Source organism: Nuphar pumila, chromosome 4, assembly GCF_984573655.1.
Source record: "Nuphar pumila chromosome 4, dmNupPumi1.hap1.1, whole genome shotgun sequence".
NCBI classification, from domain to species: Eukaryota; Viridiplantae; Streptophyta; class Magnoliopsida; order Nymphaeales; family Nymphaeaceae; genus Nuphar; species Nuphar pumila.
Window position 1 is genome coordinate 3,074,423 of NC_143252.1, and position 13,659 is coordinate 3,088,081.

Here is a 13,659-nt window from a genome sequence, read left to right on the forward strand (position 1 = left end):
CGGTAACTTACGATCTGATCTTTTGCGTATTTTCAATGAAGTTTCAAGCGAGAGAAGTTACCCGGTTTTTTTTTAGGGCAATTTCTTGAGCAGACCTACCATTCATCTGAAATTCCTGATACAGTCCTTGGTTATTCTAACAATGGTATTAAAAACGACATGTTTTAACCTATCTTATCCCCACTTACCTGACCTATAAGTTAAATGTTTTAAAATACTAAAAATATCTTTCTACGTTATCCTCAGCAAATTAACTTGAGTTAAATATTTTTAAATACTTTAGTTAAATGTATTCATCCTTTAGGATCTGACCCAAATTCTGATACATGCTATCCAAAACTGAAATTATGTATAAGATTTATTTCAGACTTGGTCAGGACTCTGATCTGTTTTGATTATTTGTAAGTTCATAACATTTAAGAGTGGGTGGATATAAGTTCATAAGATATAAGAAGAATAACCATGTATTTTTAGTGAAATATATGCATGTTAAATAAAATTTTAGAACACTTTAAAACGTGTGTTGCACCTCATTGTCAGAGAAAACTTAGAACTATATCAGGAATTTCATAAAAAATGGCATCTGTCATGGAATTTTAGTTAAATGGTACGTCAAACGGTGTTGGGATGCTTGACACAGTTGACCCTACGGCTTTGGCTGCAAACGGATCAGACACGTGCTGAATTTTGCTTGATCCGAATCCGAAATGCAAGCAATAAGTCTTGAGTTTGTGTAGATAGGGGTGGAGCCGGCCCGGCCCGACTCAATTGTAATCGGGCTCATGCCGTCTGTATTTTTACAAATGGGGCCAGCTTGTTTCGAGCAGTGACAAATATCGCGAACGTTTTAAACGATAATTTCTCCTGATATATTCAAAATATTGCATTTTTCGTACAAAACATAAACATCATGATTTAAATGCTATATTTATGTTTTTAATGGTTATTTATCATGAAAAAACACATTTTTAATTTTTAAATAGATTTTATTTTTATTTTTTTTATAATTTTTTAATTTGTAATATTTTAAATTTTTTATTATTGTCGATATTTTAATGAAAAACACAAGTTTTTCAAAAAAAAAAAAATTCTCACGAGTTTTTGGCAGCTGACGTTTTGTCATCTTAAACTTTTGTCACTATGGTTTCAAAAATAATTACTTTACTGGCCGAGCTTGCCCCAAGTTAATCGAATCTGATCTTCTTCATTTTGCAACTTGATCCCAACCGACAACGGGCCAATATCTGCCAACTTGTTGGGTACCTAGTCAATTCTCATTTTTTTTGTCTTTTTCCCTTAATCTAGTACAAACATTTATTATTTTGGATCCAAACTCATTTCAATTAATCAATACTGTCGTCTGTGGGTTCTTTTTTGTGTATATAACATTGATTCTATCAGTGTAGCTCTTTACAAATTTTGCTTTATAGTTATTCCTCATAATATGATCTTTCAAAAACTCATGACAGTACTGAATATCATTAAACCTTCGACCAAAAATAATTTCTCAATCATTTGAGACTGTTATTACCCGCTAGAAAGGTTCTCAATCATTAAGTTTTACGTTACGTAACTAGTCATATAACTGATATGCCTCCACTTCAATAATTTTTAACTGTTTTTTATTATATGAGAATGTATTGAACGAGAACCTATTCAACCATCTCTCATTAGTGTAAAAACATAAAACAGTTCCACTTTCCAACAAATGCTCGTATAACTTATACAACATATCAAGGGTTTGACTTTCTAATTGCTATTTATACAACATTTTCATCAGCCATTATTTGTCACAGGTCATAAGTGTCTTGACCATGCTCAGTTGATATGGTATAGTCATTATAATCAATATCATATGATTTTTCACTGTCAACGAGATCACTGCTACCACTAATTGGATCAAAAAATTTCGTATCTATCACTTTCTTTGCTTTGATGTATGCAACTTTCCTTTATTTCAAACTTTCAAGATTAATCATAAAAATAACGCCTCCATTATCACACCTACATCTCAAGCATACATTACAAAGTCCAACAACTTATACCTAGTTATGTCATTTGCCCTGAAAGGTTGTATGCCATTCAAATTATTGCAATAAAGATCAATAGCATTGGTTTGCCTACATAGTTTCACATCCTCTTCAGCGATCTCTTGATCATGTATAATATCAATTATTCGTAGAAGTTCTTCATTTCCTGCATATTGAACATCTATATTCTTAATTAGTTTTGGCAACTGTATGACCTTTGTGTGTCTGAACTCAATGTTTGGAACATCAATATTGCCAACTGTTTGAAACAATTGGATGTTCGCCAAAGGATTAAGCTAAATAGATAGTGTCTGAGATAAATCCATATTCTTCATAGGATTTTCATTATTCTATTCATCAATAGTTTTTTATACATCATGTCCAATTGCATTTTGTTTAATTTTATGTAACACCCCAGATTTTTGAAACAATACTTAGTAAAAAATTCATGAATTTTTTTTCCTTCACAACGGATTTAAAAAAAAAGGTTTTTAGCAGTGAAAATGGATTATAATAACTTGTCAATTTTAGAAAACACTGGGCAAGTCATAGGTATGTGGCCAAGCACTCATTAACCACCAAAGTATTCTATTTATCAAAATGAGTTGTTTATTACAAATATCACTGCTTAAAAAAGCAGTATTCTATAAAACTGGTTTTATAAAGGAAGTAGTGCAATACTGTTTGGAGAAACCCTTGAACTCGATGCCGCCTTGCTCTGCATATCGCATCGAAGGTTCAATACATGTATTCCTCATAAAATGAGGTCAAAACCAAAACTGGTCTGGTAGAAAAGCATTCAAATCAAATTAAGTATAAACTCGTTAAAATACATGAACCACTTAGGGCCATAGTTTGCAATAACAATGCTCAAGTCTTCACGACTTAGCGTATATCACGAAAGCCTCCTTAGGGCTACAATTAGAACATTACGATTAAGTCTTCAAGACTTGGAATATATCACGTGAGCCTCTTTAGGGCCTCAACTAGAACATCAAGCTAAAGTCTCCAAGACTTGGGACATCCCTATCCCACAAATCCAAGCAAGCGCTCAACGAGCTTAGCTTAGTCATACGGATATAACATGTGTCTTTTCCCTATCGGTCCAGTAGTATACCGATCTCAACACCTTCCACAAGGTTATGTAAGACTTCTCAGAATAATGTACATTCATTCATACATCGCTGAACCTAAAACTAATGCTTTGTTTCGATATTAACCGTTCACCCCCTAGTACATGAGAGAAGCTTGAACTTCAGCATCAACGTGACATTCTGGGGATTTATTATTCTATGTATTTTATATATCCTAGAGGCCTGATGACCCTGTCTATGGTGGGGTGGTAGAACTCATACCGAGATAACCCCATCAGGTCATTTCGGATGCATCCTTTACTACAGTAGTGGGGTTTAATCCTTAGATCTTAAGGACAACCCGACCTCCAAACCTCTTGAGTGACAGAAGGTTCCTTGAACTCTTTAGTTCATAATAAATACATGTCACTCATCGGCTATACTATCACCATCTTTCACGATGAGCAATAGTCTCGAAGGGCTTCAATAACATAACTGTTCTTTATAGGACATTCAAATGCCACTCGAGCAAACCAGTGCTTTCTGCACTAAGGGAAATGTGTACCCCAATCCCATCCAGTATTTTGAAGCACGGTCCAATCATGTGGCCAATGGATTATTGTTAAGTTTTATTCATATGCATGCATGACTCCACTCTCAGTATTTATGGCCTTCACGAGTGCTTCACCTCTTTCATGTGAACAACAAACTCCATTACTCTGGCCCTTACGAGTTTAATTGTATAACTGTATCTCATATGAGCATGCATATACTATTATCACATCGGATCGACTGCTCGGCATATGTAGCCACAACGAGCATTTGACCTAGTCAAGGCGGAACAGCTACTCTGGCACACCGGCCTTTACGAGTAGGGTGCCCTTACATGCGAAGGAGGAACAAGCCATCCCGGTAGGGTTCCGACAAGAAGGGCATCATCGTGCCATTCAAACTAGTTCAGGCAAGCCTTTTGCCAAATATTTTGATAGCACTTCCTCTGTTTGACAAAGGAAGCGTGACTACCCTTTCTACTTGTAGAAAGTACTTGTCAGAATTTTCACAGCACCTCCTCTGTGTGATGGAGTACATGCTATGCTATTTCTAAACTTTGTTGAGTTTCTTTCAAAAAATTCAACAACACTTCCTCTCTTTGACGGAGAAAGCGTTGCATTCTTTTAAACTCGGTGAGCATTTTTCAGAAAATTCAGGAACACTTCCTCTCTTTGATGGAGAAAATGCTATGCTTAACTCGGGAATAGAAGTGCACCATTGTGTATAGTTCGTATCTATCATGGTTTGTTAGAACCTTTAGCCCTTAGCTAAGCCTTACGCAAGTGACTTAGGTTTTTATGAAAAAGTTGTTTTGCGCAAGAGCGAAGCCTTTACAATAGATGCTTCTTTCGCCAATCAAAATCTTGACCGAGTAGTGGCATATTGTGATTATTATAAAATTTTTCCTCTCGTGTTCCCTCTTTTTCTTCTCTTTCCCTTTCTAGCCTCTATTCCCTTTTTGAAGGGGGATAAAAGATAGAAAAGAAGAGAGAAGAAAAAAGAAAGAAAGAGAGAAATTCTTTTGCAAAGGTCTCACTTGACCTAAATTTTGATTTTTTTTAAAAAATTACTCGCATTTATTTTGAAAATTTGCAGGAAAATGATGAAGAGATGAGATTCACTCGTCGGTACGAGGTTCAACCGTTCCTGACGCCTTTACTAGGGGTAATCAAACCAAGGATCAAATTTATGCCTTTGTTGCTTTGCCTAAATATTGTCTAAGAATTTATTCTAAGTCTAAAAAGATGCACAAAGAATCATGCTTGTGCAATGCAAAGATGTATGCTCTTTTAAGAATAATTCAGAATTTTTTAGAATTTTCCAAGTGATTTTGAAATAAATTTGAAGATGCTCAGAGAAATGATTCGAAGAGTTTGAAATTGGTTTGAAAAAGTTAGATTTTGAATCTAACTTAGAATTTTGAACAATGGATCTGAAAGATCTGAAATTCTAAGTCTTGAAATAGTCAAAGATTTGAAAATAGCTCTTGGATTTAAAGAAATGAAAAGAAAAGGAGGATTTTGGAACTTGAGATAGAATTTTGAAGAAAATGGAGTCTTAAAGTCAAACAATGGAATTTGAATTTGAATGGATCAATTTTGAAAAAGAAATCCTTAATTTTAGAACCTGAAATAGGAATCAAATTGATTTCAGACTCAGAAAATAGGTTTGAAAAAATGGTTTTGGAAATAGGAATTGAAATTGAAATTGAAATTGGAAATCAAATTAGAAAATGGGATTGGATTTAAAAATCTGAATCCAAGATGGAATCAAATTTGAAATCTGGAATCCTAGATGGAATTGGATTTTGAAATATGGAATTCTAGATGGGGTTGGATCCAAAATCTAGAATCCAAGATGGAATTAGGTTTTAAATCTGGAATCCAATATGGAATTGGATTTGAAGTCTGGAGTCCTAGATGGAACGGGATTTGAAATATGGAATCCTAGATGAATGGGATTTGAAATCTGGAATCCTAGATGGAATTGGTACTGAAATCTGGAATCCTAGATGGGATTGGATCCGAAATCTGGAATCCAAGATGGAATTGAATTTTGCAATCTGAAATTCAAGGTGAAATTGGGTTCTAAATCTAGAATCCAAGATGGAATTGGATTTTGAAAATCCAAATGGGACTTTGAAGAAGGATCTGGATTTTGGAAATCCAGATTAATTTTGAAAGTGGGCTCAAATTTTGAGATTCAGAATCAATCTCGAAACCTTGATTTTGGATAAATGAATTGAATTGAGAATCAAGACTCAATCTTTAGATAGAACTTTAGAGATTTTGAAAAATAAAGAATAAACTTGATTTTAAACTTGAATTTTAAAACCAGGAGATGAATCTGGAAATTTCAAAGTTTAACTTGAACTTTGAAATACGATCTGGGATATTGAATTGAATTTAAATCCGAATCCTGAAAATAGAAATGAATTTTAATTTTCAAAGTTGAATTGAACTTTGAAATTGGATTTGAATTGGAAATTGAATTTTGAATATAGAAGTAAATTCGAAATTACAAAGTCAAATTGGACTTTGAAATTAAAGTTTGAATTTTGAAATGAGATAGAATTGAGAATAGAAAGATGAATTTAAATCTACATATAAGAATTGATTTGAGAAATGAAGAAGGTATTTGAAGAATTATCTCAAAATCACTTGGGTTTTTGAAGAAAATTTGAAATGATTTGAAAATAATGATGTGATTCTATCCTAAATGATGAAATGAATTAAAAAATTTTGAAAAATGAATATTGAAAATCATATTTCATTTTTTGTATGAATTGAAATAAGATTGAAGACATAACACATTTCTGATTATGGCCATAAAATGTATTATATAATAATCTATATTTAAATTCAGATGAAGAATAAAACACATTTTGGTGCCTTTATAGAGTTTAAAATGAAATTAACTCTCAATATATCTTGACTATGGCAAATGATATATATTTTGAGTTAATTTCAAGTTAAACTTTGATAAAGGAAGAAAATATTTCAAAAAGTATGATGATTTTTGAAAAAGATCCAGTGTGGATCCAATGTTATTCCATAAAAGATGAAAATCCTAAGTTTTGTTCACACCTTGACTAGAGACATTGATGAAAATCATCAACTTAGGATTTAATCACCTTTTATTAGAGTGGTGCACGTGTCATTCGTGTTCCCATTAGTGAATTTTTGGGAAATAAATAGAAAAGTGATATGAAACACATAATTTTGTAAAGATGCGTGCTCATACATTCTATTCTAATACTGGAAAGAAAAATTTCTCATTGATATCTAACCATTACAACATTGAATTGAATTTGAAATTAACATTCCTAAGCTAAGAAAGAAAATAACACTTTTTACATGTCTCCTGCAAAACCGAGTTAGCAAAATATAAATGTAGAAAGAAATGAAAAGTATCATGTTACAAACGCAAATGCACGTGTGATATCCTATGCTATTAAAAAGATGAAAGTCAAAATATACATGAATATCCACATAAGAGAGAGATATGAAATGCCTTGAGCAAAATGTGAATCTATATACATGTGCTTGAGATATTATACTTTATGCAAACGAAGGATGCTCATATACTAGATGGAGAGGAAATGATATATATGAATACCATGCGCATGCCAAAATATGTTTTGTATTTATATACATAATGCATATATGAGATTTTGAGACAAGCATCTAGTTTGGGTTTGAAATAAAAAGAGGGAGACAATGCTTTGATATAGCAGGGAGAGGAAGTATGAACCTGCAGCAAGTGGTTGTTGTAGGTACTGGTGATATGAATGTAAGAGGATGAGTAGATGCAACAAGGAGGAGAAGTTGTGTAAGGGACTGTATATGGAAGGTGATGCTAGAAATGGCTGTAATAGGCAAGTGTAGCTGAGAAGAGTATTGACAGTAGGTGTGTGTGATGTGAACGAGTGAAATTCCAGCAGGATGAAGGTGGTGCTAAAGCTATGAAGGGAGGTTGCGTGTGATACTGGGTGCTGGAATGCAATAGACAGAATGTGATGAATATGGTTGGGATATGAAATGTATGCTGAAGGTTAGATGGACATAAATGTTGTTGGGAGATGGTGTGAACTACAGTATGCAGTGCGGATGCTGGATGATGGATGTTGTGTGTTAATAGTGTTGGGGGTATATAGGGGATATGCTGGTGTATGGTAGGTATTCTGGATGAAGCTCTTAGGTGGCAGGGTATGGTCACTGTGAATGATACTATAGTAACGAAAGGAGGTCTGGTCAATGCAGTGATGATAGGAAATGGTGCTGAAGAATAGAGGTAGGTAGATTTTGGTCTATAGAGAAGATAAGTTAGTAGCTGGAAGGCATAGGGGTGTGCAGAGCTGTGAAGGAAGATTGTGCAAAAACTGTGGCTTGTGAAGGTGGGTATATGCAAGTGATATTTGCAGGAGGTAAGCTGGGGAATAAGTATGGAGGTAATGATATGGAGGGGCTGAAGTAAAGTCTATACATGTATAACAATGGATGGATATACAGGTGATAGGAGATGCAGAGATAAAATGAAAGTCATACAAGAAGAATGCTATGTTGGAGATGATGGGTGGTGGACTCCATGAGATTAATTATAATATCAAAAACTTCAGCAAATTTACAGAAAATAACAAAATAGAACAAAAAGAAAAAAGTGCCTCTTCAACAAAAGAAATAAAGGAGGAACTGTCTACTGAAGAGAAATTATTGATCATACTAATTCGCAGCAAAGACAAATTTTGCAATTTAGTGATTTAGGAATGGAAAACACTTGGGGATTTATGAAAAAAGAAAAAAAAATCTTCATTGTATAAAGTTAGAACTGTGCAAGGTAAAAAAAAAAGGAGACCAATATCATAAATTTGCATGATGACTTAAAAAGCTATCAAGTACGGATTGAATGGTTGAACTACTTATTGTTCTTCAATGACAGGTTGCTCTTGGTTCATGTAAGTCACTGCATAAAAACCTCATGATTGTTCACACCCTCAACATAATTCCTATACCACTTTAGTTTACAATAAATTTCAATTGCCTATTCCTTATGCAAAAAGAAATTATGGATTATTGTGATATGTTATTCCAGGGATGCATATTGATCAGATATCAGACTCTGGTGCAAACCCGATCTGACCCATATTACTAGATCTGGGTAATATACCTAAATCCAGGTTAGGTCAAGAATAAATATGGATGATCTATTGGGATACCTACAAAATTCAGATAAACAAATATGATCAGATCTGGGTCAGAATTCAGCCCAACCCAACATGTTGGTCTGTTATAACTTTTCCACGTGAAAATCATTATATTTTTCCCATATAAAGCAGATTCCGTGTCATAGGAACTAAAACAATTACCAGTTCTAGGATTATAATGTGAGATCTGAGTCAGATAGATTTGGAACCAATCTTCAAAAATTTTATCCAGATATAGGCCAGGTTTAACCTAATCCATTTTCATACCCCTGTTGAGCCCCGTGAATCCACCTTTCTTACATGACGGACTAATCTTGAAATGAGATAAGAACAGATTATGGCATCTCCAGAGAAATTACAAAATGGAAAACAATGCCCTGCTGCAACTACGCCCTTTCTATTGGTTACATGAGAATGCGACAAAATACTAAGAAAGTAAGACAAAGCAAGCTTTAGACAATATATATATATATATATATATATATATATATATATAAAAGTCATCAGAGTGCAAAGTGGAGCAGGAAATGCTGACTAAAAATTTACCATTTGAATCAGCCTGTTAAAGCACTGAATTGCATTGATTAAGGCAAAACTTTATAAGCCTGGATGATAAGCTACACATTACTAGATTTCGTATCTACCAACATACTAAAATACAGATGAATTAACTAACTAAATACAATGTAAAGCATTACACAAACGCGTGGTCTAAAATATATTGGTGAGGGTGAACACACGATATCAGAAGCAAAAAGCCGATGTATAAATGCTGGCAGTGAAGAAGGGGAAGGGAAAAGAGATGCATGGATACTACTGATCCTGAACCAGATAGTGAAGGAAGGACCGACATTGAGGACTCCTTGATTTCCAAGGACAACTCAAAAGATCAGTCTAAAATGATTGTAAATGATGCCTAAGATCATTGAAGGACTGCCATAGAGTGGATCCGATCTGATACTAGATCAGATCGGATGCCACTACGAAAGTCACCTTTATATCTAAATAGGCGACACTGCTACACATAATACATCATGACTTGATATTAGAAAATTTAAAAGGGATGATTGAATTCACATAAGATGTACGAGTAAAAAAAAATATGAGGAACAACAAAACCAAAAGCTGACAGAATGAAGACCAATGGAACGAGAATACAAATGCAAATTAAACTAAAGATATTGATTAGAGGTCACATAAACGTTTAATCTACTGAAATAAAAACCAAAAGGGAAAGTATACTGTAAAGGAAACAGACGCAGAAACAACTTGCAAATTATGCTGAAATACACCAAGAGGAATTAAGAGAGAAAAAAAATTCTGAAGGGCATTGTAGATAAAACAAATGTCGGAACATAGATGTTCCGTTAATATTACAATGAGTGGGTCGATCCTGCTATATGCAGGTCGACCCCTCCTTCGGTGCCTCTTGATGAAATGAAAATGAGAAACAGAATCAGAGCATTAAGATGAGGCTTCTGCGAAAAACCAAAATAAAAGGGGAAAAAGTAAAGTAAATACAGAGATAAAATTGAAGTTCAAAACCCAGATGAATCGGCGATACCATTGCGAGGCATCGTTGATCATTGGTATGTAAGAAAAACTAAAATAAAAAATCCATCATGAATTGAAAACAAAAATAAACACTAGAAATCAAAATGTAGATGGAGAATTACATGTAAATGGACGATGAAGGCGAAAATAGAAGGATCCGAACTATAAACATCTATGAAAACCAAAGAAATTCATGAAAAAACTGTGAAAGGGAGGGGTTTCTTACCTTGTTTTGCAGAAATTCTAAAGGAGAGAGGAGGGCCTTCCTCAATGGAGGGAAAACACCCAAGGAAGATGTGTGAGGAAGAGAGATGTGAAGGGAGGAGAAGGGATCAATGAAGAAGAAGAAAGGTGCGGAGGTGAAAAGCGATGGGAAAATTCAAGAGCCTCACAGTTGGTTAAATAGAAGGAAGCCGTTAGGCTCCTTCTAAAAAATGGTCCCCTAATTTTTAGGGATTTTCAAAAAGAGGGCTTATCTACAAGTTTTTCTTAAAAATGGTGTAGAAAGCTATATTTTCTAGAAATTTTTCTTTATATATATATTTTTGATAAAAGTTCTAAAGATATGAGGAAAATACGGGGGATTTTAGGAAAATGGCATCAAAACGAGGTTTTTGAAGTATTTTTTAAAATTTTTGATTTTGAGATATAAGGATTTTCAAAACAAGGTTTTTGTGAAAAGTAGGGCTAATTTTGAAAGTTGGGTTTCAGAAATGGATCTGGGTCCAGGAATTTTGATGAAGCATTGGATTTCAGATTTCGGATTTCGAATTGAGTTTGAACCCTGAATTGAGAAAAAACTCTGAGAAAATATGAAGAAATTATTATTATTTTTTTAGAACAATAAGAGATCCAAGATCAGAATTGGATCTGAATATCCGATTTGGATCTGAAATTGGGTCAGAAATAAGAATTGAATTTGGATTCCAGTGAATCCGAGAAATGAATGGATTTTTGATCAGAAGTTGACCCGATTATTCAGAAGAGGTGAGTGAGGGGCAAAAGGGAATTTTTTGGATTTTTTGGAAAATTTGGGGTGTTCACACATAAAGAATCATATTTGATGATAGGAGTTGTTCTCTATTTGAATGCTCATTTATGTGCAGCCACATGTAATATAAGCAGGAGCCTGTGTGATATAGTGTGATGATGTAAATGAAGGCATATTTAATGTTCGACAGAGAAAAATAAACCAAATAACTTTCAGAAAATAAATACATACATATTTGCAAAAAGCAGGAGCCTTGACATTGTTCGACGCAACCATAATCTTAAATGCATAAGCAAATACATATATACGTATATGCAGAAAGCAAAAGCCTTGACATTATTTGACACGAAAGCAATCTCAAAAGCATAAGCAAATATATATATTATGAAAAGCAGAAGCCTTGTCATCGTTTGGCATGACAAAAATCTTAAAGCATAACAAAATACATATATATTATGAAAAGCAAGCGCCTTGACATCATTCGATGCAACAACAAATATATATAGTAAGAGCTTTGACATCATTTGATGCAACAACAATCTTAAAAGCATAAGCAAATACATATATATGGTAAAAAGTAAGAGGCTTGGCATCGTTCGACGTGATGACAATCTTAGAAGCGTAAGTAATTACATATATATCGAGAGGAGTAGAACTTTGACACTATTTACTGTGCAAATCTATCATGCTATGCGATAGTGCTCCAACAAGACAGTTGATGCACTCCTAGGTCATGGCTATTACGTCTTGTACGTCCAGTACGATCTCAACCAAGAGTGTCACTTACAACTTTCGATGAAATGATGATCCGACAAAGTCTAGATGAAGAACTGGTTTGGACCTACCTTAGGTCTAATTGAGTTTGAACTTGGTCAAGTGGATCCAAGCACACCTCAACCAGGTTGTCTAGGTCAAGTAAGTTTGACCTTGGCTAAGACCAAAATAAAAGCAGAGAGAGAAAAGCTAACCTGGTAGGTCAAGTGAGTATTAACGAACTAGGCTCAGCTTGGGCTAAGAAGGTCCAAGCTCACTACAAGTAGACTTGGTCTAGGCTAAAACCAAGAGAGAGGAGAGAGAAGAGAGGAGCTAGAGAGAAAGAGGAGAGAGGAGGGGAAGATGATTTTTAAGAGAGCGAGTCACCTCTATTTATAGTTTTTATGTGGATCTTGGATCCATATATGGTGTGGATCTGAAATAAACTTCTTACTTGATCCAAGACCCAAACTTGGTGATAAAATAATAAAATGACTTCTATATCCATATGAAGCCCACCTAATAATTCTATGAGTTATTTTTGTGGGGCCTACAGGATATTGTTGGTGAGATATTTTTGTGAGACCCACCAGATATTTTTGTGGGTCCCGCATATTTTTGGAGTTTCATCAATATTTTTTGTAAATGATTGTGAGCATCATTTTCTTCGTATCGATGACACTAAGCTAGTTGGCTTGTTAAAATCTCCTAATTTTACTCAGAAAAGAAGTTATGACTCTCTGACTGTTTGAGCATATATTTATGAGTACATCATAAGTATAATTGGTTCGTTGAAATCTATTCATTTCACACTTCGGGTTCATATGCTATTTTATATAAAATATCTCATAGATTTATTCATAATTTTTGCTAAAACATTCTGGGTCTTACATCATTACCCCTTAAAATAATTTCGTCCACAAAATTTTATTAAGATTACTATGTGAATAGCTCTCGATACTTTTTTTGCATGTTAGATTCGGGTTCCCAAGTGTAATCGTTTATGCTATGATGTTGCCATCTCACTTTAACAAGTGTGATGACCTTAGCTCTTAGCACTTGTTCTTGATGGTCTATGATTTTTTCTGGTCTTTTCTCTACCGTCACATCTTCTGTGATGTCAATATTTTTATGTTGGATGATGTGGGAAGGGTCGTGAACACATTTTTTAAGCATTGACACATGAATACATTATATATCTGCATATATTATGGTGGCAATGCTACTCGGTATGTGGTCTCTCTGATCCTATTCAAAATTTTGAAGAGACCAATGAACCGGGGGTTGAACTTTCCATTCTTTCCGAAATGAAACACACTTTTTGAAATATCTGTAAAATTTAATAATTAATAAATTATGAAAAAGATTCAAGATTTCAATTTCAATCTATCTTAGATATGAGTCATAGCCTAAAAACGTAGATTTTGAAGTAATTATTGATCAAAACGAGGATTTGAGTTTATAATTGAAATCTTGATGGAATCAAGTAGAGAATTGCTCAAA